Source organism: Manis javanica, chromosome 12 (assembly GCF_040802235.1).
Source record: "Manis javanica isolate MJ-LG chromosome 12, MJ_LKY, whole genome shotgun sequence".
Lineage (NCBI taxonomy): Eukaryota > Metazoa > Chordata > Mammalia > Pholidota > Manidae > Manis > Manis javanica.
The window spans coordinates 47,376,315-47,393,356 of NC_133167.1; the positions used below are offsets into that span (position 1 = coordinate 47,376,315).

The 17,042-nt window shown below is 40.2% G+C and overlaps 1 long non-coding RNA gene across 1 annotated transcript in view; it reads right to left on the bottom strand.

The window, feature by feature from the left end:
• Window positions 1–1,008, bottom strand: part of LOC140844759 (uncharacterized) — a 185,244-nt gene extending 184,236 nt beyond the window's left edge. Inside the window, exon 1 of the long non-coding RNA XR_012123249.1 lies at window positions 632–1,008. This is a non-coding gene — a long non-coding RNA (uncharacterized lncRNA). The remainder of the gene's footprint in view (window positions 1–631) is intronic.
• Window positions 1,009–17,042: the final 16,034 nt, after the last annotated feature.

Below are 17,042 nucleotides of genomic sequence, written 5' to 3' on the forward strand. Positions count from 1 at the left end.
TTCTCAGCCTCTGAAACTGATTGAGCCAATTTCTACTTTTATGTATTTTTCTTTTATATATATTTTATTTTTATATATATTATATAAGATATATCTGTTATGTATCTTACAGAATATAAATTAAATACTATGCATTTATTATATATAACAAATATGTAAATATATATAAATATAATATATAAATATATATAATATATAAATAAAATTATAATATATTTATATGTAAAATAATAGGGTACATATAATAATAATGTATAATAAGACAGTTGTTGGCATATGGATGAGAGGTAAGTTATTTTTCTTTTTCTAATGTTATTAAATAAATTACACACATGACTCAAATTTTGGGGTACTCCTGGAGCATGTTTCTTAGCAGAACTCATTAAGTTAGGCTGGAGCTACTTTTGGCAGAAATGCAGCCAACTTCCTTCCCTAATCCATTTCTGAAATATGCTCCAATTACTCTTCCCACAAAGAATATAAGAGCAGGAGCTTTAAGATGCTTGTCTCAGCTTCTTAAGGACAAGCCTTCTTTAAGGTGAGAAGGGAAACAGCGTACCATGGAAAGTGCACCCAACTGGATTCTGACCACCCTTGCCAGCCAGTTATGCTGCTCAGACAAATCACTCACCTTCTACTCTTCTCTCCAGGCTTGTTTCGTTTTTGTTTTTAATAAAATCGGCTGGCAGATGAATTGTGGGATCCCTTCGTACTCAACGCTGTCTAGAAGAGCTCTCCGGGACACGCACTCGACCATGCCTACCTAGCAGCCAGCCCACTTCCTGAAAAGAGAAGGAGCTCGATTTGCACTTAATAAACGAGACAAACCAAAATGCCAAGCAATGGGTGAACATGAGCACAACCCCCCCAACCTGTTGATTCGGAAAGTTTCTGACATTTGTCTGTCCCTTTGCCCTGGATCTTTTCAGGGTGTTAATCGCATTGTCCCCCGCAATTCCCCACAGGCCGCAGAAGTGAGGCTGGCTTATCACATCTGACCACTAGATGGCAACACGAACCAACCACAGAATCATTTCCAGCGCTCCAGGGAACTCTGACCAGCTGCTCCAGTAAAGCCTGTACAATGGAGCCCGCGGTGAATAATTAAGACTGATGCCGCTCTGGCTGGGGTCTGTCCCTCCATCCCTTGTCTGTCTTTGATTATAAGAAACCTATAGGAGTTTCATTATTGATGGGAACATAACTGTTTTGTTGTTTCAGCCCTAGGACACTGATATTGTCTTTAAATTTTTGAGATTTTGTTCATCGTGGATATTTTTGCATTAATTTTTATCTTTTTAACAACTGCTTTAAAATCTGATTCGTCTTGGTTGCTGTTTTTTGGTGCCCAAGCCGAGTGCTGCACCTCACTGTCCTCACCACAGTCCTGAACAAAAATAAGATTGTTGTTTCTGGCAAGCTACAAAATAATTGTGCAAAAACCCAGGAATAGGCAGCATGGGAGAAACTGAAGGCATTAGTGCACGTCAGCCCTCAAACACACATAGCAGGGCTCAGTGATATGCATGGTTTTTGAATGAACAAGGAAAAGGATATTCAAAAAAGGAATGCATGAGTAAAAGATGAGCCATTGTTCCTTCATTTAGCCCTCCGCCCTCCACCTGTGTTACATTCCCCTCTTCCCAGTCTTGCCACCTGCTCGCCCCCTCCTCGAGCTCCCCCTGCCTCACTGCATTATACATGCTCAGCTGCCTGTGCTCAGAATGCTTGTCTTAGTCTCCCTCCTATCGTTGCCCTGTTGTCCTCTCTCACAGAGAGAAGTTCCCCTTAGTTCTGAGTCTCTCTTACTTCTTCTTAGAGCCACAGGAAGCAAGAAGATGGGGACAGGGGGTCAGAGAAAAAGGGGAGAGATTCAGACAGCAGAAAACTCAGAGTACTGTGCCTGGAATCCAGGTCTCTCCATTCAGACTATAAGTTCCTCAGGCATAGGCTGTGACTGGACTTGGCACAGGGCCTTGCACAAAACAGGTGCACAATAAATATCAGCTGGTATGGATAATTACTTGGGTTAAATTAGCAGTGTGTGCTCACAAATAAGGAAAAGTGATAAAATGAATAACTGTAAACCATGCCCTATGAATGACTGTTTCAAAGGCTTAACCAGGTGACAACATCCATTAATACGGCAGATGATGCCCTCTGTGCCTCTCCCCACCTCCTGGGAGATTCCAGTGTTCCACTCTTGAGAAGCATGAGGGTCAACAGGCCAGCAGATTCTGTGCTCCCCTTGGCACTCTCCCTGAGACCCAGTCAACATCAGGCCATGAGCCCTGCCACCTTGTCTTCTGGGGCCGGTGAAGCATTTACTGTGCATACGGTCGGATCTTGGTCTGCTCTGTCCACTGATGTGGCCTGTGCCTAGTACCTTTGTGTGCTGCTCCACATTCACTTTGGACACTTCTGGGCCTGGGGTTCCCTAACACAATGACTCCCGAACCCTCTGTACTCTGGCTTTCAGCAGGACAATATCTCCCTTTGCTCCCTCCCTGCAAGACTACCTGCAGATGAATATGTCTTTAGAAAGAAGGTCACTCCTGCTCAAAGGCAGTGGTCTACAGACCGTGCTCCTCCCTCCATGCCTTGAGCTGGTTCAGCTCTGCTTCTGCTAGTAGATTCAGGCACTGACTAACCTTTACTGAGGTCCCCATTTGCAGAACTTGCGGTGTAGGCACGACCCAGAATTCCTGCCCAGATAGACAAGCCGCTTCCAGGGGCCAGGCAGGACTTATTCCCAGGTCCGTCTCTGAGTAGAGGGCTGCTGTGGCACTGGTATGACCATCCCTAGACTCACGAGTGGCCCAAGAGCAGCTGTTTGTGCAGTTGTGAGCATAGCTTGGACACACAGGCAAGGGTGTCTGTACAGAGTTGGCAAACGTGTTAGTTGTGCACAGGCAGCTGGAGGAAGGATGAAGAGGGGGAGGGGGCACTGGCTGGCTGCACCTCAGCACCATGTTCTGGCACCATGTCTGCAACTCAAAAGAGTGTGATAATTCTGTATGGACACCTAGCCTTCCAGGTCACCATGCAAGTATGCCATTTGTTAAGGTAGGAGGATCGAACAGACTGTATCCAACAGCATGTTAGCTTGAGTTGCAACTTTGAAATATTCTGATCTATGACATGTGGGCCTCCATGTGTACTCTTGCCAATGGCCCCACAGCTGTCAGGGGAGAACTGACGGCTGGCCCCAGCTCCTGGGCTGGCTTTGCAGATCCACTCACTCACAGCTCTGCAAACAGCCCCTGGTATGTAACTTGTCCTTGAATGATCTTGGTTAGAGTGTGCCCTGTTTTTGATTGATGCCCTGACTGATATAAATCACAAAGGCATAACTGTATCTGGCATATAAGCTCTCAATTTTAAAGAAAATGTAGATTTGAGTTGAATTAGTAGAAAAGGGAAAGAGAAACAAACCCTCATACAAAACTAACACCAAAAAAATCTCACCCATGAGACAACTCAAATCAGCCAAAGTTGGCTGGATGAGGTCAAGGTAATGCTCTTAGGGAATATATGTTCCTCGAAAATACAGGTATGCCAAGGACATGGAGGGGAGATGTCCAACCCCTTGGCTGAGACTCCTGGAACAGCCCCACTGGGCCACCGCATTTGAGAGGTTAGGGCCACAGGGCCTACAACATCCTCTCTTTTCCAAAGGCCTTTAAAATTAAACTTTCAAATGTTGTGTAATAACATCCCAGAGATGCTGTCAAAGTTCTGGTTGAACTGTCGCCTTTCAAGTATGGTGATCTTGGGTGGATCTCTCTGAATTGACCTGGTCGCTGGGCCTTTCTAGAAACTTCTATGGATATGTCCCTGGTTTGCCATGACTATGTTTCCCTCAACAATACTCTGTGTATTGCTTCCTTCAGGATTGGTTCATGCATTCATTTAAAAATAGTTACTGAGACTGTATGTACTACCCACTGTTGCAGGAGCTAGAGCAACAATGTGAAGAGGGAGGCCGAGGTCCTTGCCCTTGGGGAGATTAAGTTCTAGTGGGAGAGACACATGATATTCAGATACACATCCATTCGCTCAACTAATATTATCTTCAGTGAGCCAGACACTGTTGTAGGTTCTCAGGATACAACCCTAATGAAATACACACACACACACACAGTCCTGCTCCAAGCACGATATACAAGGAGGGGAGACAGACAATAAACACAGGTAAAAAGTAAAGTATATAGTACATGATTTACACGGGGTTCCCTAGAATGCAGAACAGAGCCTGAGCGAAAGCTTGTGGCTAAAACCTTCTTTGAGTGTGAAATCCAGATAAACAGGAATAAGAGGAAAGAAGCTGAGTCAGAGAAAGAAGAAAAATACAAGAGGATGGGTTAGAAACGGGCTACAGCTTCATGAAAAGCACAGCCTGTTAAATTACTCACTGTTGAAACACTGTGATGTATATTTGGAACCAACATGAAATTGTATATTAAGGAGACCTTAATTTAAAAAATTAAAAATTGCTCAGTCTTATGCAAAGCCTTATGAATTACTGTGTAACTCACCCAGAGCGAGAAGCATGGCAGATTAAAAATAGCTGCAACTTCTCTGACAGGCTTCCCACTGAAAGCTGGAGTCTATGTCCCTTCTCATGAATCCAGATGAGCCTGCATCTATTTGTCCAAAAGGGTATAGTAGAAAGTTACCCTGTACAAGCTTCTGGGCCTTGGCTGTGAGCGATGGGCTCCTTCCACTGCCTGGCTTTTGGAGTGCTTGCTCTTCAACCCAGTTCATGCTCTGGGAAATTCAGGCAGGCCTGGGGCAGGCCCCCAGGTCGGGAGGAACTGGGATAGGATTTTCAGGCCTGTCAGGAAGTGAATGGTCATTAAGGCCACAAACCAAATAAAATAATTGCAAACAGCAGTTCTAAGAGAATTAGCCAACAGGTCCCTGTAACAGAAGACACTGCCAAGGGGCTGCCCAGGTAGGATGGTCAGAGGCCTGTCGAAAGAGGGGAAAAGTGAGCTGAAACTTGAACATGCTCATGATCCCTTATACAAAGCTCTTGGGGAAAGGTAAGTGTCATGATTAGCATTTTTGGGCCTCAGAAACAGACTGCAGTACATGTAATATATTGTGTTTGATATCCTCAGTGGCATCTGGGCAGCCACCTATGATCTGAGCAATATCTCAGCAGGAAACATATTTTCATCTCACTAACTAGGGTAAATAAACACCAATGGCTTCATGTCAGTTCGGATCACACTTTGCTGCTAAATTAGCTGCAATAAACCTACAAGTTTTTTTCCACCTTGCAACACAAGGCACTGCTTTAAGAACTCACATACATTCATTCACTTCATCTTCATATCAGCTCTGTGAGGTAGGTGTGTTACGATCACCATTTTACAAATGAGGAAACAGGGGCACACACAGAAATGATCCTCGATCCTACCACCAGTCAGCTCCCAGGTCTGCCTCTCACCTACCATGTCGCCAGCAAGAGCAAAGGTCCTCAAGTGGGAACAAATAGGGCATTTGAGGGCATTTGAGGAACTGAGTGGACAGAGGTGTTTGACAAGCAGGAAGCTGTGCAGGATGTGGTGGAGGGCCTGGCTGAGACCCAACCTACGGGCTCTCCAAAGACTCCTCCGTAGGGGGGCAAATCCTGAGTGCAGCATCTGTTTCTTCTGTTTCTGCTTGTGTGCTTTTTAGCAATAAATCAGTTATGTCTTCATAAATTCATGCTGGATACCCCACAAAGAAGAGTTTGGAGGGGCATATCATGGACGAAGTAGGCTGGTCCCTTCTCCAGGTCGCAGCACTTCAAACCCATATTCTGATCTCTGCAGCCTCAGAAAATGCAAATAGCATACTAAAGACTTCAAATTGAAATGTGATAAAGGGATACGTGAATGTCACCCTAGCCCAATATTGGCCATTTAATTAAAACAAAATCACTCCAAAACGTCACTTGTCATCTATAATTTTGTTCCATATATATCTTCTCTGTGATATTTCCTCACATAAATACTTCATTATTTTTTTTAACTTTACCCCATTACTGCCTTTTTGCTGCTTTATGCCTTTAGGTTTTTTGAACCAGTTATTGTTATTAAATTGCATGACCCTCCCAGTCTTTGAAACTCTGTCTCACTTTATCACAATAACCAGAATGGACACTGTGGTTTCTCCAGTCTGCAGAGCCACCCTGAGATCCCCACTTCCCTGTATCTGCCCACAGCTTTCAACAGTCGTCAGGAATGCTCTGCTGGCAAATTCATTTGTGGGCTTCCTGGAAGGAAATTTTGTTTGACAGCTAATTGCCAAGTAGGACAGAAAGCCTTAAATATCTAAATGTGCAGTAATGATCAAGGTATTTATAAGCAAATGCTTAACATTTCTTAACAGTCATAAATACTTTCTACACTGTCCAGTGTAGTATCCATGAGCCATATAGAGCCTCTGAGCACCTGACACGTGGCGGGACTGAACTAAGATGTGCTGTGAGTGCAAAGTATACACCGATTTTATGTGGAATCTAAAAACAAAACAAAATGAGCAAAACAGCAATAGACTCATAGACACTGAGAAGTGACTGGTGATTACCATCGGGGAGGGGGTTGGGGTGGGTGAAATAGGTGAAAGGGGTAAAGGTACAAAATCTCAGTTATAATATAAATTAATCATGGGAATGAAAGTGCAGCATAGAGAATATAGTCAATAGCTCTATAACATCTTTCTGTGTTGACAGATAGTAACTACACTAGTTGGGGTGAACATTTAATAATGTACATATATGTTATATACTTGAAACCAATATAATATTGTGTATCAACTCTACTTCAATAAAATAAAATTTTAAAAACTTAGTATCAAAAAACCCAAAAGAATGCAAAATAGCTCATGAACAATTTTTATATTGCTCATATATTTATGTTAACATAATATTTGGGGTATGTTGTGTTCAATAAATTTTTATTTGTTTCAAATTAATGTTTCTGTTTACTTTTTAAGTATGGCCACAAACCATTAGAGGAGCAGAAGGAGGGGAGAGGAAGAGAAAAGAAAGGGGGGAAGATGGAGAAGGGGAAGGTGGGAGAGGCGAGCATATGGGCAGGGAAGAGAAACACAGGAAGGAAACCCACATTTTAAATAATACCATCACCTTTTTTCTCTGGCCTGTCCTGATTCTAGGTTTCCGGGGCTCAATGGAATTTCTCTCGTTTAATAAGATCTCCTCTACATAATCTTTGTCTATGAGTCCTTTTATCTCAGAGAAAGGAAGAAGCTATGTGTGTCCTTTGATGAGTCCTCTCGATTCACTGCGGAGTCTGCCCAGCCATGTCTCATTCAGACAGGGCCTCTCGCATCCTCCCAGAAGTTACTGGGATGGATGGGAGATCCAATCAACTATACTAGGGGCTTTTAAGACTCTTATCTTAAATGGTATAGATAAAATGCCTCCCACACCAACTTAGCTGGGACATGGTTCATTGAAAAATAATAATAATAATGCAAGGGGAGAAGATTAATCATTTTCTTCTTGAATGACTTGTAAATTTATGGAGAATGAAGGATGCACAAAGTCCTTCTCCTTAAAATAAATATATTTCTGAATACGATTAAAGGCAAGCCTTCTTTTCATAACTTACAAGACATTATAATGTGCCTGAATATTATATCATTACACAACTGTGTTATAAAGTTGGCCTTCAGGTAAATTGTTAAATACTGTAAATACACCATCTTTAACAGCGCTCTTAGAAAGGACATGGGTTACATTGTGAAGGATATTTCACAAAATGCTAATGGGTTGATATTGCCATTTTGAAATCAAGTGTACTTGTCAAGTTATCCTATACCATACAATCAAGTGGAGTCCGCCTCCTCCAGTAGACTTGGAAGTGGCTTTATTATCAGAAGACAGCCTTGGAGGTCTGAAATTAGATCTGGACAAATGTGTCTCCCCTTTTCAGGCATTAGCTCTAAAGGGAGGTTTAATTCCATTGACATCCTTGGAGAATGCATTTTCCAACTCCGCAACATCGAAAGGTAAATATTTATTTGATTATATGCTTTACTTTCTTCTCAGCTATGCAAAATGTCCTAATGTTTACGGCTTTTGTTTTCCAACTCTGGAGAACACTTAAAAAGTCAAATCTTAGGGCTTAAAATGATCGTCAAGTGCTAGTAACACTAAGCCACAAAGATGACTTAATAGTCTGGTCTCTTCTATTTCACCCACTGATTTTTCGGAATACAGACCACAAAATTGGCTCAGCTTTAGTCTTCCAAAGTATATAATGAGAGTTGTGCATTTTCTGGCTAAGAACCTCCTTGGTAAGGCCTTAGAGCATGAACATTACATATCCCATCAACCTTTTACTAAGTTCGGGGACTTGGCTAAGCTTCAAGTAATAAATTGCTAGTGCTCAGCATCTAAGTAGACAAATGGAGAATATTTTAGAAATATGAGAACACATTTCTTTCATGGATCCCAGAGCAGATCTCAGCAGGACAGTGGTCCTCCCTGCCATGTGGATCCCTGTATCCCAGGACCTGCCCTCTCACCACACACAAGGAAATGGAGCCAATGTCTGCGGAAGCCAGTGTTAATGCAGTGTATGCCGGAATGAAAGGAAAAAGAGAATGGAAAGGTTGGGAGAAAGAACAGGGATGTTTCCTCTAAGTAGCTAAAACTATTCCATCTAGTGTCCGCATATGCTGTCTGGTGCTTGACCCATTATAGAAGCTAACTACTATAGACTGAATGTATGTTTCCCCCTAAAATTCATATATTGAAACCTAATCCCCAGTGTGATGGTATTAGGAAGTGGGGTCTTTGAGAGGTGATTAAGTCAAGAGAATGCAACCCTCATGAATGGGATTAGTGCCCTTATTAAAGGTGCCCTGGAGAGACCCTTGTCATTCCACCATGTGCTGTTCCAGCAAAAAGATGTCTGTCTAAGAGCCAGGAAGATGGGTTCTTACCAGAACCTGATCATTCTGACACCTTGACCTTGGACTTCCCAACCTGTAGAACTGTGAGAAATGAATTTCTGATGTTTACAAGCTACCCAGGCTGTGGTCATCTGCTATAGCCAACTGAATGGATTAGGTCACACACTAAATCTTGAAAAATTTTCTCTCACAAGATTGACAAACTGAATAAGGAAACCTGGAAAGATCATCAGTAGCCTCTGAATATTTGGAGATAATAGTGCATCTGTAAACAAGATTAAACTATGATGAAAATGAGTAATCAAAGACTTTATTTAGAAGAGTGTATAATATTAAAATTTTATCTGAAATAAATATAATGGATGAACTATAAAATAAAATTGGCACAGTGAAGACTAACTAGGGGATCCAGAACAGGGCTTCTCAACTGTACTGTGCTTATTAAGCCCCAGATGACCACCTGGGATTTTGTTAAAATGCAGATTATGAGTGAGTCAGTCCCAGTTGGGGACTGAGAAATTGCATATCTAATATATTCCCAGGTGATTCTGATGTTGGTGTAGGATCCATAGTCTAAGAACCACTTTTCGAGATGTTTGCCAGTTACAGGGTGGGCCACACACCAGCAGCATCATCCCTCGGCAGCTTGTTGGAAATGTCATCTGAGCCTCACCTAGAGTAGGAAGGTGAGGGTATGTCTCAGATTGTGATCCCTATACTAGCAGCATCAGAGTCACCTGAGAATTTGTTAGAAATGGCATTTCTCCGCCCCCACCCCAGAACTACTGAGTCAGAAATTCTAGAGATGGAATCAACTGATTTATTTTTAAATAAGCCTCCCAGGTGATTTGGAAGCACAGAAAAGTTTGAGAACCACTGATCTAGACATAGCAAGATGTCTCCCAGAACATACCACTAAAAAGAAAGAAAATTAAGGAGATAAAAAAAAATTGTAAGAAGAAAAGGTGAAACAATAGGTGCTAGACAAGGTCAAAAGAAGTCATAGAAGGTGAGAAGAGATGCAGTGAAGGTAAGAAAGGAGTTTACAATCAAAGGACCCATTAAATGCCAAGTAGGATAAATAAAGAACACCCACATGCAGACACCAGCCTGTAAATGTGCAAGGAGGTAGTTCTAAAACCATCCATATAGAAAAGATTGTTGCTCTTTTCATTCACTCTTTTAATTTACAAAGTCTATAATTAGTATTGGTACATCTTGTCTCCTGCTCAAGATGAACAATATGGAATTAAAATGAACGGACATTAAATCCTCTCAACTTCCCTCCCATGTATCCTTTAAATTATTTCTAAAACCTGTTTTGACAAATTATTTGGTATTTTCATATTTCTTGAAGAACACTGGAACATGATGTCAGATCAGAATTATAACTACCATTCTTCCTGTTGATGAAGCAAAAATGCTTAAATGATACTGTTTTGTTACCTTATACATGTATCAGCCAGATTTTTTAAAAAATAGAAATAGTTTTAACTGCCAGTCATTAGAAAGCAACCAAGTTAGCTATAATCTATTCAGTAGCTTTAAGTCTAGTAACATAATTATTAAATTATGTAGTTAATATTAAATACATGTACAATAAAAGAAAAAAACATTATAAGATTTTAGGCAATAAACTTAGTCTCTGAGGCTTTTATTTGACTAATCAGAGCAATATATATTCTATTAGTCCAGAGGGAAAGTTGCAAATATACAAAGCATTTCCATGACCTTTTTGCAATTTGATTATCCCCAACCAGCTGTTGAGAACTTCTTAGGAGCCCATCAGGCTCTTAAGAAGCAACAGGAAAGGCAGCCACCGGTTTTGTCCTCATGGAGCTTACATTCTACTTTTGAAAACTGCTAGGGGAGAGAATAAGGGGAGAGGGGTGTTGGGGAAGGTCCTCGAAATGTGATCAGCAATTGACCCATGAGCTGGACCACAGCAATCCAAGTTTCCTCATTTTCCCCCCAAACCTTGGAGTGTGGGTTCTGCCTGCCTTCCCTGCTCCCAAAGGCTGCCTTAAGGCCACAGCCTTGAGATAGTGATGTAGCATTGAGACCATCTGGACAGTATACATAACTGAACCCTGTTGAGGCTTCTAAAAATCCTTTTAAGATGTGGTTGGTGTCTCAGATTCAAAAAGACAGATGCACCCCTATGTTCATCATAGCACTTTTTACAATAGCCAAGATATGGAAGCAACCTAAGTGTTCATCAGTAGATGAATGGATAAAGAATATGTGGTACATATACACAATGGAATACTATCCAGCCATAAGAAAGAAACAAATCCTACCATTAACAACATGGATGGAGCTGGAGGATATTATGCTCCATGAAATAAGCCAGGCAGAGAAAGACAAGTACCGAATGATTTCCCTCATTTGTGGAGTATAACAACAAAGCAAAACAGAAGGAACAAAATAGCAGCAGACTCAGAGACTCCAAGAAGGAACTAGTGGTTACCAAAGCGGAGGGGTGTGGGAGGGTGGGTGGGGAGGGAAGGAGAAGGGAACTGAGGGGCATTATGTTTAGTACACATGGTTTGGGGGATCACAGGGAGAACAGAGTAGCACAGAGAATGCAAATAGTGGATCTGTGGCATCTTACTACTCTGATGGACAGTGACTGCATTGGGGTATGGGTGGGGACTTGATAATATGGGTAAATGTAGTAACCACATTGTTTTTTTCATGGAAACCTTTATAAGAGTGTATATCAATAATACCTTAATATAAATAAATTAATTAATAAGCACCTAAATAAATAAATAAATAAACGATGTGGTTTTTAATTAGGTGGCTATGGGATCTACTTATCTTGCAGCCACCTAAGACAAGCCTTGTATATTTTATTAAGCCCTTGCTTATTAAATCTGCCATCTACCAACCTGAAGTGGCCTATCTCCTTCTTCAGCCTCTCCCTGCCCTCTGTGTATGGGGGCCAGTTTCAGATCACACCTGGGGAACTCCCTAAGAAACTTGCAAACCCAAAGGGGGTATCCTCACAAAGGGTGCTTAGGGATCCTTGTGGAGGTGGAGACCCACAGAGTGATAAGCGGCCATCCACGCAAAGTAAAAGAGTAGGGAAGTTATGGAAGAGTGAAGAAGAAATATAAAAGTCCTGACAAAGAGGAGAGTTAGGGCGCCCTAGGAAGGTAAGGGGGAATGCAGAATGAAATTAGAAAAGTAAGCAGTGGCCAGATATGTTCAGGCCTGATGGCTATAAGGAGTCATGAAAAGCCATGGGGAGTTTTAAATGGAAAGAGATATTATTTAATTTTTGTTTTAAAAAATATCACTTGCATACCCATTAGAATGTTTATTATTTAAAAAGATACAGATAAAAACAGAAAATAACATGTGTTGACAAGGATGTGGAAAATTAGGAATCCTCGTGCATTTTGGTGCATCTGCTGTGGAAAACAGAGTGGTACTTCCTCAACAGGTTAAAAATAGAATTATCATATGACCCAGCAATTCCAAGTCTGGGCATATACTCGAATGAATTGAAAACAGGGACTCACACAACTGTTTGTACACCAAAGTCCACTGCAGAGTCATTCACAATAGACAAAAGGTAGAAACAACCTAAATGTCTGTTGATTGAATAGATAAACAATATAGTATATACATACAATAGAATATTATTCAGCCTTAAAAAGGAAGGATATTACACATGCTGCAACATAGGTGAGCCTTGAAGATAGTATGCTAAGTGAAATAAGCCAGATTCAAAGGACAGATGTATGACTCCATTTAATATGAGAAACGTAGCATAGTCAAATTCAAGGAATTAGAAAGTTGAACAGTGGTTACCAGGGACTGAAGGGCAGAAGAGTGGGGAGTTAGTGTTTAATGGGTACAGTTTCAGTTCTGAATGATGAAAAAGTGCCGGAGATGGATGGTGGTGATGGTTGCACAACAACATGCCTGTGCCTAATGCCACTGAACCGTATACTCGAAAATGGTTAAAATGATAAATTTCATGTTCTTTATATTTTACCACAATTTTTTTTAAATGCTAGAGACCTTAAAAAATACATATCCCTCTGTCTGTCAGAATGGACTGGAGAGGGAGAACAATGGTAGTGGAAAGAACAGTCAGAAGACAGTGGTGCAGTTGAGATGGAAGAAAATGACTAGCTTGGGCTAGTCACCCTTCTCATTGGTGAGGCCATTATAATAAATAATTTTGTAACAATAATATGAAACAAGTATCTTCTACTTCCACCACCACAAGTAGGTGAGCAAGGGTACTTATATTCCTATTCCAGCCACTTCCACTTTGAGTCAATTTAATTTAAAAAACTAAAAAAAAAAAGCCCAGTGTTCTTCAGGGTTGTAGATGTGAGTATGTATATGGCATGCATGTAGGCACTTTGGAGAGAGGGAACACAGTACTCTAAACTGTGGGAAAATCTTCCTGTAAACCCACATGAATGGTTAGCTCAGATTTCTAGCTTTTTTTAAAAAAGTAAATGTACTTTAAAATCACAAAGATATTGGATTAAAAGTACAGATCCTATCAATTCTAACCTTTATATGACAGACATTGGAATATTCCTAAAGACTGGGTCCTTTTTATTTCAAAATGTTCCAATATCAATTGGTCTCTATGAACTTTGATGGATGTTTTACAGTTTAAGTGGATAGAGTTATTCAACCTGCATGACATATACATACAGGAAACAAATAGATTACTAGCATTTTAAATACAATTTTGCAAAAGGTCTTTTCTCTTTTCTGAACATTCAGAAACATTCTATTTTCGTCCAGATGGATTTCTTTTATAATTTCTGCAGTTAAGAACTGCTAATGGACATCTTGTACTGATGTGAAAGCAGCTTCCATATCAAACTTCACATCTATATTGCAAAGTGATATGTGACATTCATAACAAAGAAACACATAGAAGGATTTTTTCAAGAGTAGATTCAGCACACTGAGGCCAAAGAGTAAAGTGACTACTTTTTTTTGATATATACTTATAATATTTTAATATTCTCTCTATCCCAATGACCTATATAGAAGTGATATCTTTGTTCTAAATGTAGGCTTCACTTAAGGAATATTTTTCAGTCTTTACTTTGGCTTTTCTCTCCTCCCTTTATAACTTGTGAAAACTTGTAACTGTATTACTTGGTGAAAACTTTCAGAATGTATTACTTAATTCCGTCTGTTCTAAAAGGAACATTATAAAACAATTTCCACTGGCACATGAACAAATAACTTACATTTGTGAAACAATGCCCTTCTGTTTTTTAACTCTCTGGCTTCCTGAAAGTTATTCCAAGGAAACAAATCATAAATGCAACATTCTATTTGTTCAGATTGAATTGCTACTTCCTAATGAATTAAGGTTCAGGAATTTTTACATCTTCCTCCGTCCACGTAACGGTAGCAGAAAATGAGAAGACACAGAGGGAAAGCTCTCCACAAACCCTCTGTGGACTGCTGCATGACCTTGGACTGTACACTGGGAAAATCTTGCTTTTAATTGGATGCATACACACACTTAATGCTTTTGCCAGCTGGGAAACTGATACTTTTCAAATGTGACTAGAAAAATGTGCTAGATGACTTTCCAGTGGAGGGGGTTAAAAAACTAAGATTTCACATGGCTACTCCTTCCTAGCATGAGCTTGTAAGAGCAATACTATAAAACAAATTAGAAGTGATGTTGTGAAGTTAATGTATTTGTTTTGAAGGAGAAAGTACCTCACTTCATTATAATCTTCTGCAACACAAGAAACAGGAGTGGAATTTCATTTCTCCCATATTTACTTGTTTCTAAATTAAACCATATCATAGCTTTCAACTCTACTGACCTGACAAGTAAGCATACTTCATCCCTGCCATGAATAATAGTTGTCCCTCTTCCAAGACCTCCTACTTCAGTAATTGTGTTCTCAAAGAGTCAAAGCAGAAGGTATTTTAGTCTTAAATACATATATTTGAAAATTGCCAAAAAAAACTGTCTGATTTAGAATTTAATATTAAGAGAAATAAAAATGACTTTGGGTTAATTTTAAAACCACTAAATTATCTTAATTTTCCATGAAAATATAATAAGAAAATCATGGACTCTACAGTTCGCTTTAGAGGGGTAAAGGAGAGTTGTGGACAATGTCATATTTTAGGAAAGCATTTTGCATTTTGGCATCAGTATCACATTAATAAATAAAGTAGCTAGTGAAAGCACAAATTAAATAGCCATATAAATGTCTAGAATTATCTTTTATAGGTTTTCTAATGAAGAAAAAATAAGAATTGCTATTTTGTTCTTATGAAAGCCATATAAATGTGCTCCAATGCATCTCAAACTTTTATATGCATATGAACATCAAATAGGGATCAAAATACAGATTTGAAAGCATTAGGCTCAGCATAGAGCCTGAGAATCTGAATTTATAACAACTTTTCAGGGCATGCTGCCCACCATAGCTTATTACATGCTCTGCTTTAGTCTCTGTCTATACTGTGTACATGTTTTGGTATAAAAGATATTCACCAACCATCATTAAGTGAAGAAAGCAGACTTCTAACCAGTATATATTGTATGGTACCATTTTGTGTGTATTGATGTGTGTGTTGGGGTGTAATTTCTATATGCCAAGAAGAGGGGAAAAATACTGTTAAAACAATAACTGGTCAGAGCTGCTTTCGCCCACTGGAGGAATGGCATGATTTCTCTCAAGCCTAAAACCTTCATTGTTTAGAAAAGATGTCTGAGTAGGCTTAAGTGTGGAAACTGAGACCCTCCCGAAAAGGGTCTGGAGAGAACCATCAAAACAGAATGTTGAATTATTCCCTAGATGGAAAGTCACAGGATCTGGGGCAATGGGAAGACTGAGTGAGAAGGGATTGGTTGAGAGAGAGATTATCCCAGCCCAGCAATGCAGCAGGCAGCTTATACTTTCAGATAGTGAAACATTTTCATGATGAAGTAGCTAAAGGCTTTTTGAAAATAGAGATGCATTAAGCATTTTCTCTTCCAGTCCTCCCCCTTGCCCCCAGGAAGGAGAATCCTGGAATCAGGGATAGGGGCTATGCTGCATATTTGAGACTACACAAGAGGCTAGACACTAGAGAGATCAATACAGCAGTGGAAGAAGCAAGCTGAAGCAAAATGGAAGCTGGACAACCATTTGCCTACACCAAGAACCCCTAGAGACACTGAGAAGGATATTAAGTTTCCAGTGTAAAGGAGTAGTCCTGATGTGAATCACATGGAAAATTTACAGGGTAGAATGACTCCCACCAATCACAGGGCTTAGGGCCATCCAAGCAATTGCATGCTATGTAGACAGAGAAGAGGTCTGGAAAAATACAAAGCAAAATATTAACTCTATTTACCTTTGAGTGATGGGATTGGGGATGATTTTTTTTTTTGCTTACCTATATTTTCTGAAAACACATTTTTCATTTAAAAAATGTATTACCCTAGAATTGAAAAAAGCATTTTTAATTACACAGATACTCACACACACACGCACACATGATGCCGCATTCCAGGAGAAGTGATACTTAAGCTGAGACCTAAGAAATGAGTAAGTATCAGCCAGGTTAGGACTAGGAGTGAGTAGGAGGGCTTTCTATGCCAAGACCCTGGGACAGAAGGGAGCTGGGTGCACTGCAAGAGCTCAGAGATGGTGTGACCAGCGTGAGCGAGAGGAACAGAGTGATGCAGGCTGGGACTAAACCAACAGGCATGAGACAGAGCGCACTGAGTTTTGGAGGCCAGAGAAAGCAGCCTGCTTTTCTTCTGAGTGTAATAGAAAGTGACTGAAATGTTTGAAATGGAAAGTCACATGATCTGATTTATGGTTTTAAAATATCGGAGTAGAAGAATTGGTAGGTTGAGAGAGGTGGCCAAGTGTGGAAGCCAGAAGTCAGTTACGAGCCCTTTGCAGCTCCCAGGCAAGAGGGGATAGTAGCTTTGACTACAGTGATGGACTTAAAATTGACAGGTCTTGAAGATAGATGGGCTGAGGATTATGGAATTCTATAAAAACAAAGAGAAAAAAAAACAATCATATAAATGAACAGAACAAAAACAAACAGGTCTCTGGGATTTGGAATTTGAGCAATTGAGTGGG